This window comes from Falco peregrinus, chromosome W, assembly GCF_023634155.1.
Source record: "Falco peregrinus isolate bFalPer1 chromosome W, bFalPer1.pri, whole genome shotgun sequence".
Taxonomy (NCBI): domain Eukaryota; kingdom Metazoa; phylum Chordata; class Aves; order Falconiformes; family Falconidae; genus Falco; species Falco peregrinus.
The window spans coordinates 29,738,611-29,758,564 of NC_073743.1; positions in this window are offsets into that span (position 1 = coordinate 29,738,611).

Below are 19,954 nucleotides of genomic sequence, written 5' to 3' on the forward strand. Positions count from 1 at the left end.
AAGTTGTCCAGAGCGGACGGAAAAACGTGCTCGCCTACTTTATGTGGAAAAGGTTGCGATGATTGACTGTTCAATACATAAGGCATGGCATGGAATGAAAGGAAGAGAGAAAGACAGAGAGAAAGGAAAAGAAGAGGAAAGAAAGAAGAACAGAAGGAAAAAAAAGAAAAAAAGGAGCCCAGAGCTCAGGGGCAAGTTGTCCAGAGAGGATGGAAAAACTTACTCGCGCACTTTATATGGAAAAGGTTGCGATGATTGACGGTTCAATACATAAGGCAGGGCGTGGAAACAAAGGAAGAGAGTAAGAGAGAGAGAAAGGAAAAGAAGAGAAAAGAAAGATCAACAGAAGGAAAAAAAGAAAAAAAGGAGTCCAGAGCAGATGGAAAAACTTACTCACGCACTTTATGTGGAAAAGCTTACGATGATTGACGGTTCAATACATAAGGCATGGCGTGGAAAGAAAGGAAGAGAGAAAGAGTGAGAGAGAAAGGAAAAGAAGAGGAAAGAAAGAAGAACAGAAGGAAAAAAAAGAAAAAAAGGAGCCCAGAGCTCAGGGACAAATTGTCCAGAGCGGATGGAAAAACTTACTCACGCACTTTATGTGGAAAAGCTTGCGATGATTGACTGTTATTTACATAAGGCATGGCGTGGAAAGAAAGAAAGAGAGAAAGAGAGAAAGAGAAAGGAAAAGAAAAGGAAAGAAAAAAGAACAGAAGAAAAAAAAAGAAAAAAAGGAGCCCAGTGCTCAGGGTCAAGTTGTCCAGAGCGGATGGAAAAACTTACTCACGCACTTCATGTGGTAAAGGTTGCGATGATTGATCGTTCAATACATAAGGCATGGCGTGGAAAGAATAGAAGAGAGAAAGGGAAAGAAGAGGAAAGAAGGAAGAACAGAAGGAAAAAAAAGAAAAAAAGGAGCCCAGTGCTCGGGGGCAAGTTGTCCAGAGCGGACGGAAAAACGTCCTCGCCTACCTTAAGTGGAAAAGGTTGCGATGATTGACTGTTCAATACATAAGGCATGGCGTGGAAAGAAAGGAAGAGAGAAAGGAGGAGAGAAAGAGAGAGAGAAAGGAAAAGAAGAGGAAAGGAAGAAGAACAGAAGGAAAAAAAAGAAAAAAAGGAGCCCAGAGCTCAGGGGCAAGTTGTTCAGAGCAGATGGAAAAACGTCCTCGCGTACTTTATGTGGAAAAGGTTGCGATGATTGACCGTTATTTACATAAGGTATGGCGTGGAATGAAAGGAAGAGAGAAAGAGAGAGAGAAAGGGAAAGAAGAGGAAAGAAGGAAGAACAGAAGGAAAAAAAAGAAAAAAAGGAGCCCAGAGCTCAGGGGCAAGTTGTCCAGAGCGGACGGAAAAACTTACTCGCGCACTTTATGTGGAAAAGGTTGCGGTGATTGACCGTTCAATACATAAGGCATGGCGTGGAAAGAAAGGAAGAGAGAAAGGGAAAGAATAGGAAAGAAAGAAGAACAGAAGGAAAAAGAAGAAAAAAAGGAGCCCAGAGCTCAGGGGCAAGTTGTCCAGAGCGGACGGAAAAACGTCCTCGCCTACTTTATGTGGAAAAGGTTGCGATGATTGACCGTTCAATACATAAGGCATGGCATGGAAAGAAAGGAAGAGAGAAAGAGAGAGAGAAAGGAAAAGAAGAGGAAAGAAAGAAGAACAGAAGGAAAAAAAAAGAAGAAAAGGAGCCCAGAGCTCAGGGGCAAGTTGTCCAGTGCGGGTGGAAAAACTTACTCGCACACTTTATGTGGAAAAGGTTGCGATGATTGACTGTTCTTTACATAAGGCATGGTGTGGAAAGAAAGGAAGAGAGAAAGAGAGAAAGAGAAAGGAAAAGAAGAGGAAAGAAAGAAGAACAGAAGGAAAAAAAAGAAAAAAAGGAGCCCAGAGCTCAGGGACAAGTTGTCCAGAGCGGATGGAAAAATTTACTCACGCACTTTATTTGGAAAAGCTTGCGATGATTGAGTGTTCAATACATAAGGCATGGCGTGGAAAGAAAGGAAGAGAGAAAGAGAGAGAGCAAGGAAAAGAAGAGGAAAGGAAGAAGAACAGAAGGAAAAAGAAGAAAAAAAGGAGCCCAGAGCTCAGGAGCAAGTTGTCCAGAGCGGACGGAAAAACGTCCTCGCCTACTTTAAGTGGAAAAGCTTGTGATGATTGACCGTTCAATACATATGGCATGGCGTGGAAAGAAAGAAAGAGAGAAAGAGAGAAAGAGAAAGGAAAAGAAAAGAAAAGAAAGAAGAACAGAAAGAAAAAAAAGAAAAAAAGGGGCCCAGTGCTCAGAGACAAGTGGTCCAGAGCGCATGGAAAAAGTTACTCGCGCACTTTATGTGGAAAAGGTTGCGATGATTGACCGTTCAATACATAAGGCATGGCATGGAAAGAAAAGAAGAGAGTAAGAGAGAGAGAAAGGAAAAGAAGAGGAAAGAAAGAAGAACAGAAGGAAAAAAAAGAAAAAAAGGAGCCCAGAGCTCAGGGGCAAGTTGTCCAGAGCAGATGGAAAAAGTTACTCGCGCACTTTATGTGGAAAAGCTTGCGATGATTGACCGTTATTTACATAAGGCATGGCGTAGAGAGAAAGGAAGAGAGAAAGAGAGAGAGAAAGGAAAATAAGAGGAAAGGAAGAAGAACAGAAGGAAAAAAAAGGAGCCCAGAGCTCAGGGGCAAGTTGTCCAGAGCAGAAGGAAAAACGTGCTCGCCTACGTTATGTGGAAAAGCTTGCGATGATTGACTGTTCAATACATAAGGCATGGCGTGGAAAGAAAGGAAGACAGAAAGAGAGAGAGCAAGGAAAAGAAGAGGAAAGGAAGAAGAACAGAAGGAAAAAAAAGAAAAAAAGGAGCCCAGAGCTCAGGGGCAAGTTGTCCAGAGCAGATGGAAAAAGTTACTCGCGCACTTTATGTGGAAAAGCTTGCGATGATTGACCGTTCAATACATATGGCATGGCGTGGAAAGAAAGAAAGAGAGAAAGAGAGAAAGAGAACAGAAAAGAAAAGGAAAGAAAGAAGAACAGAAGAAAAAAAAAGAAAAAAAGGAGCCCAGTGCTCAGGGTCAAGTTGTCCAGAGCGGATGGAAAAACTTACTCACGCATTTTATGTGGAAAAGCTTGTGATGATTGACGGTTCAATACTTAAGGCATGGCGTGGAAAGAAAGGAAGAGAGAAAGGGAAAGAAGAGGAAAGAAGGAAGAACAGAAGGAAAAAAAAGAAAATAAGGAGCCCAGTGCTCGGGGGCAAGTTGTCCAGAGCGGACGGAAAAACGTCCTCGCCTACCTTAAGTGGAAAAGGTTGCGATGATTGACTGTTCAATACATAAGGCATGGCGTGGAAAGAAAGGAAGAGAGAAAGGAGGAGAGAAAGAGAGAGAGAAAGGAAAAGAAGAGGAAAGGAAGAAGAACAGAAGGAAAAAAAAGAAAAAAAGGAGCCCAGAGCTCAGGGGCAAGTTGTTCAGAGCAGATGGAAAAACGTCCTCGCGTACTTTATGTGGAAAAGGTTGCGATGATTGACCGTTATTTACATAAGGTATGGCGTGGAATGAAAGGAAGAGAGAAAGAGAGAGAGAAAGGAAAAGAAGAGGAAAGAAGGAAGAACAGAAGGAAAAAAAAGAAAAAAAGGAGCCCAGAGCTCAGGGGCAAGTTGTTCAGAGCGGACGGAAAAACTTACTCGCGCACTTTATGTGGAAAAGGTTGCGGTGATTGACCGTTCAATACATAAGGCATGGGGTGGAAAGAGAGAAAGAGAGAAAGAGAGAAAGAGAAAGGAAAAGAAGAGGAAAGAAAGAAGAACAGAAGGAAAAAAAAGAAAAAAAGGAGCCCAGAGCTCAGGGACAAGTTGTCCAGAGCGGACGGAAAACGTGTTCGCCTACTTTATATAGAAAAGGTTGCGATGATTGACCGTTCAATACATAAGGCATGGCGTGGAAAGAAAGGAAGAGAGAAAGGGAAAGAATAGGAAAGAAAGAAGAACAGAAGGAAAAAGAAGAAAAAAAGGAGCCCAGAGCTCAGGGGCAAGTTGTCCAGAGCGGACGGAAAAACGTCCTCGCCTACTTTATGTGGAAAAGGTTGCGATGATTGACGGTTCAATACATAAGGCATGGCGTGGAAAGAAAGGAAGAGAGAAAGAGTGAGAGAGAAAGGAAAAGAAAAGGAAAGAAAGAAAAACAGAAGGAAAAAAAAGAAAAAAAGGAGCCCAGAGCTCAGGGTCAAGTTGTCCAGAGCGGATGGAAAAACTTACTCGCGCACTTTATATGGAAAAGGTTGAGATGATTGACGGTTCAATACATAAGGCATGGCGTGGAAAGAAAGGAAGAGAGAAAGGGAAAGAAGAGGAAAAAAAGAAGAACAGAAGGAAAAAAAAGAAAAAAAGGAGCCCAGAGCTCAGGGACAAGTTTTCCAGAGCGAATGGAAAAATTTACTCACGCACTTTATTTGGAAAAGCTTGCGATGATTGAGTGTTCAATACATAAGGCATGGCGTGGAAAGAAAGGAAGAGAGAAAGAGAGAGAGCAAGGAAAAGAAGAGGAAAGGAAGAAGAACAGAAGCAAAAAGAAGAAAAAAAGGAGCCCAGAGCTCAGGAGCAAGTTGTCCAGAGCGGACGGAAAAACGTCCTCGCCTACTTTAAGTGAAAAGCTTGTGATGATTGACCGTTCAATACATATGGCATGGCGTGGAAAGAAAGAAAAAGAGAAAGAGAGAAAGAGAAAGGAAAAGAAAAGAAAAGAAAGAAGAACAGAAAGAAAAAAAAGAAAAAAAGGGGCCCAGAGCTCAGGGGCAAGTTGTCCAGAGCGGATGGAAAAAGTTACTCGCGCACTTTATGTGGAAAAGGCTGCGATGATTGACGGTTCAATACATAAGGCATGGCGTGGAAAGAAAGGAAGAGAGAAAGGGAAAGAAGAGGAAAGAAAAAAGAACAGAAGGAAAAAAAAGAAAAAAAGGAGCCCAGAGCTCAGGGACAAGTTGTCCAGAGCGGATGGAAAAACTTACTCGCCTACTTCAGTGGAAAAGCTTGCGATGATTGACTGTTCAATACATAAGGCATGGCGTGGAAAGAAAGGAAGAGAGAAAGAGAGAGAGCAAGGAAAAGAAGAGGAAAGGAAGAAGAACAGAAGGAAAAAGAAGAAAACAAGGAGCCCAGAGCTCAGGGGCAAGTTGTCCAGAGCGGACGGAAAAACGTCCTCGCCTACTTTATGTGGAAAAGCTTGCGATGATTGACTGTTCAATACATATGGCATGGCGTGGAAAGAAAGAAAGAGAGAAAGAGAGAAAGAGAAAGGAAAAGAAAAGGAAAGAAAGAAGAAAAGAAGGAAAAAAAAAGAAAAAAAGTAGCCCAGTGCTCCGGGACAAGTTGTCCAGAGCGGATGGAAAAACATACACGCGCACTTTAGGTGGAAAAGGTTGCGATGATTGACCGTTCAATACATAAGGCATGGCATGGAAAGAAAGGAAGAGAGAAAGAGAGATAGAGAAAGGAAAAGAAGAGGAAATAAAGAAGAATTGAAGGAAAAAAAAGAAAAAACGGAGACCCGAGCTCAGGGACAATCGTCCAGAGCAGATGGAAAAACTTACTCGCGCACTTTATGTGGAAAAGGTTGCGATGATTGACCGTTCAAGACGTAAGGCATGGCATGGAAAGAAAGGAAGAGAGAAAGAGAGAGAGAGAAAGGAAAAGAAGAGGAAAGAAAGAACAAAAGAAGGAAAAAAAAGAAAAAAAGGAGCCCAGAGCTCAGGGACAAGTTGTCCAGAGCGGATGGAAAAACGTGCTCGCATACTTTATGTGGAAAAGGTTGCGATGGTTGACCGTTCTATACGTAAGGAGTGGCTTGGAAAGAAAGGAAGAGAGAAAGGAAAAGAAGAGGAAAGAAAGAAGACCAGAAGGAAAAAATAGAAAAAAGCAGTCCAGTGCTCAGGGAGAAGTTCTCCGGAGCAGATGGAAAAACTTACTCGCCTACTTCAGTGGAAAAGGTTGCGATGATTGACCGTTCAAGACGTAAGGCATGGCATGGAAAGAAATGAAGAGAGAAAGAGAGAGGGAGAAAAGAAAAGAAGAGGAAAGAAAGAACAACAGAAGGAAAAAAAAGAAAAAAGGAGACCAGAGCACAGGGACAACTTGCCCAGAGCGGATGGAAAAACGTGCTCGCAGTATTTATGTGGAAAAGGTTGCGATGGTTGACCGTTTTATACGTAAGGAATGGCATGGAAAGAAAGGAAGAGAGAAAGAGAGAGAGAGAAAGGAAAAGAAGAGGAAAGAAAGAAGAACAGAAGGAAAAAATAGAGAAAAGCAGCCCAGTGCTCAGGGAGAAGTTCTCCAGAGCAGATGGAAAAACTTACTCGCCTACTTATGTGGAAAAGGTTGCGATGATTGACCGTTCAAGACGTAAGGCATGGCATGGAAAGAAAGGAAGAGAGAAAGAGTGAGAGAGAAAGGAAAAGAAGAGGAAAGAAAGAAGAACAGAAGGAAAAAAAAGAAAAAAAGGAGCCCAGTGCTCAGGGGCAAGTTGTCCAGAGCGGATGGAAAAACTTACTCACGCACTTTATGAGGAAAAGGTTGCGATGATTGACTGTTCAATACATAAGGCATGGCGTGGAAAGAAAGGAAGAGAGAAAGAGAGAGAGAAAGGAAAAGAAAAGGAAAGAAAGAAAAACAGAAGGAAAAAAAAGAAAAAAAGGAGCCCAGAGCTCAGGGTCAAGTTGTCCAGAGCGGATGGAAAAACTTACTCGCGCACTTTATATGGAAAAGGTTGAGATGATTGACGGTTCAATACATAAGGCATGGCGTGGAAAGAAAGGAAGAGAGAAAGGGAAAGAAGAGGAAAAAAAGAAGAACAGAAGGAAAAAAAAGAAAAAAAGGAGCCCAGAGCTCAGGGACAAGTTTTCCAGAGCGAATGGAAAAATTTACTCACGCACTTTATTTGGAAAAGCTTGCGATGATTGAGTGTTCAATACATAAGGCATGGCGTGGAAAGAAAGGAAGAGAGAAAGAGAGAGAGCAAGGAAAAGAAGAGGAAAGGAAGAAGAACAGAAGCAAAAAGAAGAAAAAAAGGAGCCCAGAGCTCAGGAGCAAGTTGTCCAGAGCGGACGGAAAAACGTCCTCGCCTACTTTAAGTGAAAAGCTTGTGATGATTGACCGTTCAATACATATGGCATGGCGTGGAAAGAAAGAAAAAGAGAAAGAGAGAAAGAGAAAGGAAAAGAAAAGAAAAGAAAGAAGAACAGAAAGAAAAAAAAGAAAAAAAGGGGCCCAGTGCTCAGGGACAAGTGGTCCAGAGCGGATGGAAAAAGTTACTCGCGCACTTTATGTGGAAAAGGCTGCGATGATTGACCGTTCAATACATAAGGCATGGCGTGGAAAGAAAGGAAGAGAGAAAGGGAGAGAGAAAGGAAAAGAAGAAGAAAGAAAGAAGAACAGAAGGAAAAAGAAGAAAAAAAGGAGCCCAGAGCTCAGGGGCAAGTTGTCCAGAGCGGACGGAAAAACGTCCTCGCCTACTTTATGTGGAAAAGGTTGCGATGATTGACGGTTCAATACATAAGGCATGGCGTGGAAAGAAAGGAAGAGAGAAAGGGAAAGAAGAGGAACGAAAGAAGAACAGAAGGAAAAAGAAGAAAAAAAGGAGCCCAGAGCTCAGGGGCAAGTTGTCCAGAGCGGATGGAAAAACTTACTCGCGCACTTTATATGGAAAAGGTTGAGATGATTGACGGTTCAATACATAAGGCATGGCGTGGAAAGAAAGGAAGAGAGAAAGGGAAAGAAGAGGAAAGAAAAAAGAACAGAAGGAAAAAAAAGAAAAAAAGGAGCCCAGAGCTCAGGGACAAGTTGTCCAGAGCGGATGGAAAAACTTACTCGCCTACTTCAGTGGAAAAGCTTGCGATGATTGACTGTTCAATACATAAGGCATGGCGTGGAAAGAAAGGAAGAGAGAAAGAGAGAGAGCAAGGAAAAGAAGAGGAAAGGAAGAAGAACAGAAGGAAAAAGAAGAAAACAAGGAGCCCAGAGCTCAGGGGCAAGTTGTCCAGAGCGGACGGAAAAACGTCCTCGCCTACTTTATGTGGAAAAGCTTGCGATGATTGACTGTTCAATACATATGGCATGGCGTGGAAAGAAAGAAAGAGAGAAAGAGAGAAAGAGAAAGGAAAAGAAAAGGAAAGAAAGAAGAAAAGAAGGAAAAAAAAAGAAAAAAAGTAGCCCAGTGCTCCGGGACAAGTTGTCCAGAGCGGATGGAAAAACATACACGCGCACTTTAGGTGGCAAAGGTTGCGATGATTGACCGTTCAATACATAAGGCATGGCATGGAAAGAAAGGAAGAGAGAAAGAGAGATAGAGAAAGGAAAAGAAGAGGAAATAAAGAAGAATTGAAGGAAAAAAAAGAAAAAACGGAGACCCGAGCTCAGGGACAATCGTCCAGAGCAGATGGAAAAACTTACTCGCGCACTTTATGTGGAAAAGGTTGCGATGATTGACCGTTCAAGACGTAAGGCATGGCATGGAAAGAAAGGAAGAGAGAAAGAGAGAGAGAGAAAGGAAAAGAAGAGGAAAGAAAGAACAAAAGAAGGAAAAAAAAGAAAAAAAGGAGCCCAGAGCTCAGGGACAAGTTGTCCAGAGCGGATGGAAAAACGTGCTCGCATACTTTATGTGGAAAAGGTTGCGATGGTTGACCGTTCTATACGTAAGGAGTGGCTTGGAAAGAAAGGAAGAGAGAAAGGAAAAGAAGAGGAAAGAAAGAAGACCAGAAGGAAAAAATAGAAAAAAGCAGTCCAGTGCTCAGGGAGAAGTTCTCCGGAGCAGATGGAAAAACTTACTCGCCTACTTCAGTGGAAAAGGTTGCGATGATTGACCGTTCAAGACGTAAGGCATGGCATGGAAAGAAATGAAGAGAGAAAGAGAGAGGGAGAAAAGAAAAGAAGAGGAAAGAAAGAACAACAGAAGGAAAAAAAAGAAAAAAGGAGACCAGAGCACAGGGACAACTTGCCCAGAGCGGATGGAAAAACGTGCTCGCAGTATTTATGTGGAAAAGGTTGCGATGGTTGACCGTTTTATACGTAAGGAATGGCATGGAAAGAAAGGAAGAGAGAAAGAGAGAGAGAGAAAGGAAAAGAAGAGGAAAGAAAGAAGAACAGAAGGAAAAAATAGAGAAAAGCAGCCCAGTGCTCAGGGAGAAGTTCTCCAGAGCAGATGGAAAAACTTACTCGCCTACTTATGTGGAAAAGGTTGCGATGATTGACCGTTCAAGACGTAAGGCATGGCATGGAAAGAAAGGAAGAGAGAAAGAGTGAGAGAGAAAGGAAAAGAAGAGGAAAGAAAGAAGAACAGAAGGAAAAAAAAGAAAAAAAGGAGCCCAGTGCTCAGGGGCAAGTTGTCCAGAGCGGATGGAAAAACTTACTCACGCACTTTATGAGGAAAAGGTTGCGATGATTGACTGTTCAATACATAAGGCATGGCGTGGAAAGAAAGGAAGAGAGAAAGAGAGAGAGAAAGGAAAAGAAGAGGAAAGGAAGAAGAACAGAAGGAAAAAAAAGAAAAAAAGGAGCCCAGAGCTCAGGGGCAAGTTGTCCAGAGCAGATGGAAAAACGTCCTCGCGTACTTTATGTGGAAAAGGTTGCGATGGTTGACCGTTCAACACATAAGGCATGGGATGGAAAGAAAGGAAGAGAGAACGAGAGAGAGAAAGGAAAAGAAGAGGAAAGAAAGAAGAACAGAAGGAAAAAAAAGATAAAAAGGAGCCCAGAGCTCAGGGGCAAGTTGTCCAGAGCAGATGGAAAAAGTTACTCGCGCACTTTATGTGGAAAAGCTTGCGATGATTGACCGTTATTTACATAAGGCATGGCGTAGAGAGAAAGGAAGAGAGAAAGAGAGAGAGAAAGGAAAAGAAGAGGAAAGGAAGAAGAACAGAAGGAAAAAAAAGAAAAAAAGGAGCCCAGAGCTCAGGGACAAATTGTCCAGAGCGGACGGAAAAACGTCCTCGCCTACTTTATGTGGAAAAGCTTGCGATGATTGACCGTTCAATACATATGGCATGGCGTGGAAAGAAAGTAAGAGAGAAAGAGAGAAAGAGAAAGGAAAAGAAAAGGAAAGAAAGAAGAACAGAAGAAAAAAAAAGAAAAAAAGGAGCCCAGTGCTCAGGGTCAAGTTGTCCAGAGCGGATGGAAAAACTTACTCACGCACTTCATGTGGTAAAGGTTGCGATGATTGATCGTTCAATACATAAGGCATGGCGTGGAAAGAAAGGAAGAGAGAAAGGGAAAGAAGAGGAAAGAAAGAAGAACAGAAGGAAAAAAAAGAAAAAGAGTAGCCTAGAGCTCAGGGACAAGTTGTCCAGAGCGGATGGAAAAACACACTCACGCACTTTATGTGGAAAAGCTTGTGATGATTGACGGTTCAATACTTAAGGCATGGCGTGGAAAGAAAGGAAGAGAGAAAGGGAAAGAAGAGGAAAGAAGAAAGAACAGAAGGAAAAAAAAGAAAAAAAGGAGCCCAGTGCTCGGGGGCAAGTTGTCCAGAGCGGACGGAAAAACGTCCTCGCCTACCTTAAGTGGAAAAGGTTGCGATGATTGACTGTTCAATACATAAGGCATGGCTTGGAAAGAAAGGAAGAGAGAAAGGAGGAGAGAAAGAGAGAGAGAAAGGAAAAGAAGAGGAAAGGAAGAAGAACAGAAGGAAAAAAAAGAAAAAAAGGAGCCCAGAGCTCAGGGGCAAGTTGTTCAGAGCAGATGGAAAAACGTCCTCGCGTACTTTATGTGGAAAAGGTTGCGATGATTGACCGTTATTTACATAAGGTATGGCGTGGAATGAAAGGAAGAGAGAAAGAGAGAGAGAAAGGAAAAGAAGAGGAAAGAAGGAAGAACAGAAGGAAAAAAAAGAAAAAAAGGAGCCCAGAGCTCAGGGGCAAGTTGTCCAGAGCGGACGGAAAAACTTACTCGCGCACTTTATGTGGAAAAGGTTGCGGTGATTGACGGTTCAATACATAAGGCATGGCGTGGAAAGAAAGAAAGAGAGAAAGAGAGAAAGAGAAAGGAAAAGAAAAGAAAAGAAAGAAGAACAGAAAGAAAAAAAAGAAAAAAAGGGGCCCAGTGCTCAGGGACAAGTGGTCCAGAGCGGATGGAAAAAGTTACTCGCGCACTTTATGTGGAAAAGGTTGCGATGATTGACCGTTCAATACATAAGGCATGGCATGGAAAGAAAGGAAGAGAGAAAGAGAGAGAGAAAGGAAAAGAAGAGGAAAGAAAGAAGAACAGAAGGAAAAAAAAAGAAGAAAAGGAGCCCAGAGCTCAGGGGCAAGTTGTCCAGTGCGGGTGGAAAAACTTACTCGCGCACTTTATGTGGAAAAGCTCGCGATGATTGACTGTTCTTTACATAAGGCATGGTGTGGAAAGAAAGGAAGAGAGAAAGAGAGAAAGAGAAAGGAAAAGAAGAGGAAAGAAAGAAGAACAGAAGGAAAAAAAAGAAAAAAAGGAGCCCAGAGCTCAGGGACAAGTTGTCCAGAGCGGATGGAAAAATTTACTCACGCACTTTATTTGGAAAAGCTTGCGATGATTGAGTGTTCAATACATAAGGCATGGCGTGGAAAGAAAGGAAGAGAGAAAGAGAGAGAGCAAGGAAAAGAAGAGGAAAGGAAGAAGAACAGAAGGAAAAAGAAGAAAAAAAGGAGCCCAGAGCTCAGGAGCAAGTTGTCCAGAGCGGACGGAAAAACGTCCTCGCCTACTTTAAGTGGAAAAGCTTGTGATGATTGACCGTTCAATACATATGGCATGGCGTGGAAAGAAAGAAAGAGAGAAAGAGAGAAAGAGAAAGGAAAAGAAAAGAAAAGAAAGAAGAACAGAAAGAAAAAAAAGAAAAAAAGGGGCCCAGTGCTCAGAGACAAGTGGTCCAGAGCGCATGGAAAAACTTACTCGCGCACTTTATGTGGAAAAGGTTGCGATGATTGACCGTTCAATACATAAGGCATGGCATGGAAAGAAAGGAAGAGAGAAAGAGAGAGAGAAAGGAAAAGAAGAGGAAAGAAAGAAGAACAGAAGGAAAAAAAAAAAAAAAGTAGCCCAGAGCTCAGGGACAAGTTGTCCAGAGCTGATGGAAAAACTTACTCACGCACTTTATGTGGAAAAGGCTGCGATGATTGACCGTTCAATACATAAGGCATGGCGTGGAAAGAAAGGAAGAGAGAAAGAGAGAGAGAAAGGAAAAGAAGAGGAAAGAAAGAAGAACAGAAGGAAAAAGAAGAAAAAAAGGAGCCCAGAGCTCAGGGACAAGTGGTCCAGAGCGGACGGAAAAAGTTACTCGCGCACTTTATGTGGAAAAGGTTGCGATGATTGACCGTTCAATACATAAGGCATGGCATGGAAAGAAAAGAAGAGAGTAAGAGAGAGAGAAAGGAAAAGAAGAGAAAAGAAAGAACAACAGAAGGAAAAAAAGAAAAAAAGGAGTCCAGAGCAGATGGAAAAACGTCCTCGCGTACTTTATGTGGAAAAGGTTGCGATGATTGACCGTTCAACACATAAGGCATGGCGTGGAAAGAAAGGAAGAGAGAACGAGAGAGAGAAAGGAAAAGAAGAGGAAAGAAAGAAGAACAGAAGGAAAAAAAAGAAAAAAAGGAGCCCAGAGCTCAGGGGCAAGTTGTCCAGAGCAGATGGAAAAAGTTACTCGCGCACTTTATGTGGAAAAGCTTGCGATGATTGACCGTTATTTACATAAGGCATGGCGTAGAGAGAAAGGAAGAGAGAAAGAGAGAGAGAAAGGAAAATAAGAGGAAAGGAAGAAGAACAGAAGGAAAAAAAAGGAGCCCAGAGCTCAGGGGCAAGTTGTCCAGAGCAGAAGGAAAAACGTGCTCGCCTACGTTATGTGGAAAAGCTTGCGATGATTGACTGTTCAATACATAAGGCATGGCGTGGAAAGAAAGGAAGACAGAAAGAGAGAGAGCAAGGAAAAGAAGAGGAAAGGAAGAAGAACAGAAGGAAAAAAAAGAAAAAAAGGAGCCCAGAGCTCAGGGACAAATTGTCCAGAGCGGACGGAAAAACGTCCTCGCCTACTTTATGTGGAAAAGCTTGCGATGATTGACCGTTCAATACATATGGCATGGCGTGGAAAGAAAGAAAGAGAGAAAGAGAGAAAGAGAAAGAGAAAGGAAAAGAAAAGGAAAGAAAGAAGAACAGAAGAAAAAAAAAGAAAAAAAGGAGCCCAGTGCTCAGGGTCAAGTTGTCCAGAGCGGATGGAAAAACTTACTCACGCATTTTATGTGGAAAAGCTTGTGATGATTGACGGTTCAATACTTAAGGCATGGCGTGGAAAGAAAGGAAGAGAGAAAGGGAAAGAAGAGGAAAGAAAGAAGAACAGAAGGAAAAAAAAGAAAAAAAGGAGCCCAGTGCTCGGGGGCAAGTTGTCCAGAGCGGACGGAAAAACGTCCTCGCCTACCTTAAGTGGAAAAGGTTGCGATGATTGACTGTTCAATACATAAGGCATGGCGTGGAAAGAAAGGAAGAGAGAAAGGAGGAGAGAAAGAGAGAGAGAAAGGAAAAGAAGAGGAAAGGAAGAAGAACAGAAGGAAAAAAAAGAAAAAAAGGAGCCCAGAGCTCAGGGGCAAGTTGATGGAAAAACGTCCTCGCGTACTTTATGTGGAAAAGGTTGCGATGATTGACCGTTATTTACATAAGGTATGGCGTGGAATGAAAGGAAGAGAGAAAGAGAGAGAGAAAGGAAAAGAAGAGGAAAGAAGGAAGAACAGAAGGAAAAAAAAGAAAAAAAGGAGCCCAGAGCTCAGGGGCAAGTTGTCCAGAGCGGACGGAAAAACTTACTCGCGCACTTTATGTGGAAAAGGTTGCGGTGATTGACCGTTCAATACATAAGGCATGGGGTGGAAAGAGAGAAAGAGAGAAAGAGAAAGGAAAAGAAGAGGAAAGAAAGAAGAACAGAAGGAAAAAAAAGAAAAAAAGGAGCCCAGAGCTCAGGGACAAGTTGTCCAGAGCGGACGGAAAACGTGTTCGCCTACTTTATATAGAAAAGGTTGCGATGATTGACCGTTCAATACATAAGGCATGGCGTGGAAAGAAAGGAAGAGAGAAAGGGAAAGAATAGGAAAGAAAGAAGAACAGAAGGAAAAAGAAGAAAAAAAGGAGCCCAGAGCTCAGGGGCAAGTTGTCCAGAGCGGACGGAAAAACGTCCTCGCCTACTTTATGTGGAAAAGGTTGCGATGATTGACGGTTCAATACATAAGGCATGGCGTGGAAAGAATGAAAGAGAGAAAGAGAGAAAGAGAAAGGAAAAGAAAAGAAAAGAAAGAAGAACAGAAAGAAAAAAAAGAAGAAAAGGGGCCCAGTGCTCAGGGACAAGTGGTCCAGAGCGGATGGAAAAAGTTACTCGCGCACTTTATGTGGAAAAGGTTGCGATGATTGACCGTTCAATACATAAGGCATGGCATGGAAAGAAAGGAAGAGAGAAAGAGAGAGAGAAAGGAAAAGCAGAGGAAAGAAAGAAGAACAGAAGGAAAAAAAAGAAAAAAAGGAGCCCAGAGCTCAGGGGCAAGTTGTCCAGTGCGGATGGAAAAACTTACTCGCGCACTTTATGTGGAAAAGCTCGCGATGATTGACTGTTCTTTACATAAGGCATGGTGTGGAAAGAAAGAAAGAGAGAAAGAGAGAAAGAGAAAGGAAAAGAAGAGGAAAGAAAGAAGAACAGAAGGAAAAAAAAAAGAAAAAAAGTAGCTCAGAGCTCAGGGAAAAGTTGTCCAGAGCGGATGGAAAAACTTACTCGCGCACTTTATGTGGAAAAGCTTGCGATGATTGACCGTTCAATACATAAGGCATGGCGTGGAAAGAAAGGAAGAGAGAAAGAGTGAGAGAGAAAGGAAAAGAAGAGGAAAGAAAGAAAAACAGAAGGAAAAAAAAGAAAAAAAGGAGCCCAGAGCTCAGGGTCAAGTTGTCCAGAGCGGATGGAAAAACTTACTCGCGCACTTTATATGGAAAAGGTTGAGATGATTGACGGTTCAATACATAAGGCATGGCGTGGAAAGAAAGGAAGAGAGAAAGGGAAAGAAGAGGAAAAAAAGAAGAACAGAAGGAAAAAAAAGAAAAAAAGGAGCCCAGAGCTCAGGAGCAAGTTGTCCAGAGCGGACGGAAAAACGTCCTCGCCTACTTTAAGTGAAAAGCTTGTGATGATTGACCGTTCAATACATATGGCATGGCGTGGAAAGAAAGAAAGAGAGAAAGAGAGAAAGAGAAAGGAAAAGAAAAGAAAAGAAAGAAGAACAGAAAGAAAAAAAAGAAAAAAAGGGGCCCAGTGCTCAGGGACAAGTGGTCCAGAGCGGATGGAAAAAGTTACTCGCGCACTTTATGTGGAAAAGGCTGCGATGATTGACCGTTCAATACATAAGGCATGGCGTGGAAAGAAAGGAAGAGAGAAAGGGAGAGAGAAAGGAAAAGAAGAAGAAAGAAAGAAGAACAGAAGGAAAAAGAAGAAAAAAAGGAGCCCAGAGCTCAGGGGCAAGTTGTCCAGAGCGGACGGAAAAACGTCCTCGCCTACTTTATGTGGAAAAGGTTGCGATGATTGACGGTTCAATACATAAGGCATGGCGTGGAAAGAAAGGAAGAGAGAAAGGGAAAGAAGAGGAACGAAAGAAGAACAGAAGGAAAAAGAAGAAAAAAAGGAGCCCAGAGCTCAGGGGCAAGTTGTCCAGAGCGGATGGAAAAACTTACTCGCGCACTTTATATGGAAAAGGTTGAGATGATTGACGGTTCAATACATAAGGCATGGCGTGGAAAGAAAGGAAGAGAGAAAGGGAAAGAAGAGGAAAGAAAAAAGAACAGAAGGAAAAAAAAGAAAAAAAGGAGCCCAGAGCTCAGGGACAAGTTGTCCAGAGCGGATGGAAAAACTTACTCGCCTACTTCAGTGGAAAAGCTTGCGATGATTGACTGTTCAATACATAAGGCATGGCGTGGAAAGAAAGGAAGAGAGAAAGAGAGAGAGCAAGGAAAAGAAGAGGAAAGGAAGAAGAACAGAAGGAAAAAGAAGAAAACAAGGAGCCCAGAGCTCAGGGGCAAGTTGTCCAGAGCGGACGGAAAAACGTCCTCGCCTACTTTATGTGGAAAAGCTTGCGATGATTGACTGTTCAATACATATGGCATGGCGTGGAAAGAAAGAAAGAGAGAAAGAGAGAAAGAGAAAGGAAAAGAAAAGGAAAGAAAGAAGAAAAGAAGGAAAAAAAAAGAAAAAAAGTAGCCCAGTGCTCCGGGACAAGTTGTCCAGAGCGGATGGAAAAACATACACGCGCACTTTAGGTGGCAAAGGTTGCGATGATTGACCGTTCAATACATAAGGCATGGCATGGAAAGAAAGGAAGAGAGAAAGAGAGAGAGAGAAAGGAAAAGAAGAGGAAATAAAGAAGAATTGAAGGAAAAAAAAGAAAAAACGGAGACCCGAGCTCAGGGACAAGTTGTCCAGAGCGGATGGAAAAACGTGCTCACCTACTTTATGTGGAACGTGTTGCGATGATTGACCGTTCAAGACGTAAGGCATGTGTTGGGGCTCTTGCTGTACTGAATGATTATACTGAACTCTGAAGCAAGTGGAAAAATACTGAAGAGATAAGACGAGGTTACGACCAGAACAGTGGGATGAAGAAAAAGGAGCAAATTGCAGATGTTGGCACAAAACCAAGGCCAACGGGACGTGATAAGAGGAGCTGGGAAACCGCAGAAAAGAGCCTGCGTGCCAGAACAAGCAGAAACAGAAATCTTCCCAGTAAACAATTGTTAACCAATCATATTATTATACGCTTGTAAAATAGCCAACCACATTATTGCACGCTTATAGAATGCCTTATAAAAGTCTACCTGGTTTGTACAATAAACGGATCAGATCTTGAACTCTGTGAGTATTTGAATCTGACTCCCGCTCGCCCGAAATGCCCGCAGCATCTGGTGACCCCCGACGTGATCCGATGAGGGTCGACAGGATCGGTTAAAAGGTCAGGAGGATTCATTAAGGATCGTGTTACGAGCTGCGGAGCCGGCGAGGATCCTGCTGCCAGCGGAGAGCGAGCTGGGCGCCCGAAGAAAGGCGGAACGTGCACGGCTGACCGGTGAGTCAGGAAATTTAAGCAGGATGGGAATCACTGCATCAGTGGTGGAAAAAGCAATCGTAGACAGTTTGATGAAACTGGCAGAAAAAACTGAAACGCCAGTCTCACGGCAGGCAGTAGTTGATCTGCTATGTTGGAGTCGCCGCCGTGGTTACCTTGCTTCTACGCAAGATGTATATAATAATGAAACATGGAAGAAAGTAGGAGAGGACTTATGGGAATCTGTGCAAGTTGGGACTAAGGGGGTAAAGACTTTGGCTCGCACGTATCGAGCTGTACGGGGTATGGTCGCGCAATTACCACCCTGGTGTCCTGAAAAGGAACAAGCGGCGAGCGGCGGCGTGCGGCCCGGCAGGCCCCGTCCCGGTCGCGGTTTCTCTCCAAGGTGGCACCCCCCCCCTCCACCCCCCCCCCCTCCGATCGGCGCCATGGCGATGCAAGCGGCCAAGCGAGCTAACATCTGGCTGCCCCCAGAGGTCAATGGGATCCTTTATATTCGGAACCTGCCGTATAAAATCACAGCGGAGGAAATGTATGATATCTTTGGGAAATACGGACCTATTCGACAAATCAGAGTTGGAAACTCTCCTGAAACAAGAGGAACAGCTTAAGCTTCTCAAGGAAAAATACGGACTTGATTACAAACCCGCCCCCCCAAAAAAAAAAAACAAAGAAAGAAAAAAGAAAAAAAAAAGAAAGAAAAAAAAGAAAGAAAAAAGAAAAAAAAAAGAAAAAAGAAAAAAAAAGAAAGAAAAAAAAAGAAAAAAAAAGAAAAAAAGAAAGAAAAAAGAAAAAAAAAGAAAAAAAAAAAGAAAAAAAAAGAAAGAAAAAAAAAGAAAAAAGAAAGAAAAAAAAGAAAGAAAAAAAAGGAAAAAAAAAGAAAAAAGAAAAAAAAGAAAGAAAAAAAAAGAAAAAAAAAAGAAAAAAAAAAGGAAAAAAAAAAGAAAAAAAAAAAGGTGCTTCAGATGTCACCTACAAGAAATGTGTTTCTGCTTTGAACTAGCTTTTGAGCCTTTGGGAGTAAACTATACGGCTATAAATCGATCATATTGGGGTTCGTTAGATAAGAAGTATAATGACACGAATTTTGGCTTTAGTGATAACTGTACCTGGTGGAATACTACACTTGTTAAAAATACTTATTTTTTGCAACAGTTGATTTACCGTTTAAATGTATCAATTTATTTACCTCAACAAGAATTGAGGGTGGTGGAGGGATTTATTGAAACAAGGTCTGTCTATATTGTTGTTTGTTATTCTTTTGTTACTTTTAGTGCCTTGCCTTTTACAATGTTTTCAGAGCTGTGTGGAACGCAGTATTAATGCTGTATTTAAAAAGAAAGGGGGAGGTGTTGGGGCTCTTGCTGTATTGAATGATTATACTGAACTCTGAAGCAAGTGGAAAAATACTGAAGAAATAAGACGAGGTTACGGCCAGAACAGTGGGATGAAGAAAAAGGAGCAAATTGCAGATGTTTGCTCAAAACCAAGGCCAACGGGACGTGATAAGAGGAGCTGGGAAACCGCAGAAAGGAGCCTACATGCCAGAACAAGCAGAAACAGAAATCTTCCCAGTAAACAATTGTTAACCAATCATATTATTATACGCTTGTAAAATAGCCAACCACATTATTGCACGCTTATAGAATGCCTTATAAAAGTCTACCTGGTTTGTACAATAAACGGATCAGATCTTGAACTCTGTGAGTATTTGAATCTGACTCCCGCTCGCCCGAAATGCCCGCAGCATCTGGTGACCCCCGACGTGATCCGATGAGGGTCGACAGGATCGGTTAAAAGGTCAGGAGGATTCATTAAGGATCGTGTTACGAGCTGCGGAGCCGGCGAGGATCCTGCTGCCAGCGGAGAGCGAGCTGGGCGCCCGAAGAAAGGCGGAACGTGCACGGCTGACCGGTGAGTCAGGAAATTTAAGCAGGATGGGAATCACTGCATCAGTGGTGGAAAAAGCAATCGTAGACAGTTTGATGAAACTGGCAGAAAAAACTGAAACGCCAGTCTCACGGCAGGCAGTAGTTGATCTGCTATGTTGGAGTCGCCGCCGTGGTTACCTTGCTTCTACGCAAGATGTATATAATAATGAAACATGGAAGAAAGTAGGAGAGGACTTATGGGAATCTGTGCAAGTTGGGACTAAGGGGGTAAAGACTTTGGCTCGCACGTATCGAGCTGTACGGGGTATGGTCGCGCAATTACCACCCTGGTGTCCTGAAAAGGAACAAGCGGCGAGCGGCGGCGTGCGGCCCGGCAGGCCCCGTCCCGGTCGCGGTTTCTCTCCAAGGTGGCACCCCCCCCCTCCACCCCCCCCCCCTCCGATCGGCGCCATGGCGATGCAAGCGGCCAAGCGAGCTAACATCTGGCTGCCCCCAGAGGTCAATGGGATCCTTTATATTCGGAACCTGCCGTATAAAATCACAGCGGAGGAAATGTATGATATCTTTGGGAAATACGGACCTATTCGACAAATCAGAGTTGGAAACTCTCCTGAAACAAGAGGAACAGCTTAAGCTTCTCAAGGAAAAATACGGACTTGATTACAAACCCGCCCCCCCCAAAAAAAAAAACAAAGAAAGAAAAAAGAAAAAAAAAGAAAGAAAAAAAAGAAAGAAAAAAGAAAAAAAAAAGAAAAAAGAAAAAAAAAGAAAGAAAAAAAAAGAAAAAAAGAAAGAAAAAAGAAAAAAAAGAAAAAAAAAAGAAAAAAAAAAGAAAGAAAAAAAAAGAAAAAAGAAAGAAAAAAAAGAAAGAAAAAAAAGGAAAAAAAAAGAAAAAAGAAAAAAAAGAAAGAAAAAAAAAAGAAAAAAAAAGAAAAAAAAAGAAAGAAAAAAGAAAAAAAAGAAAAAAAGAAAGATAAAAAGAAAGAAAAAAAAGGAAAAAAAA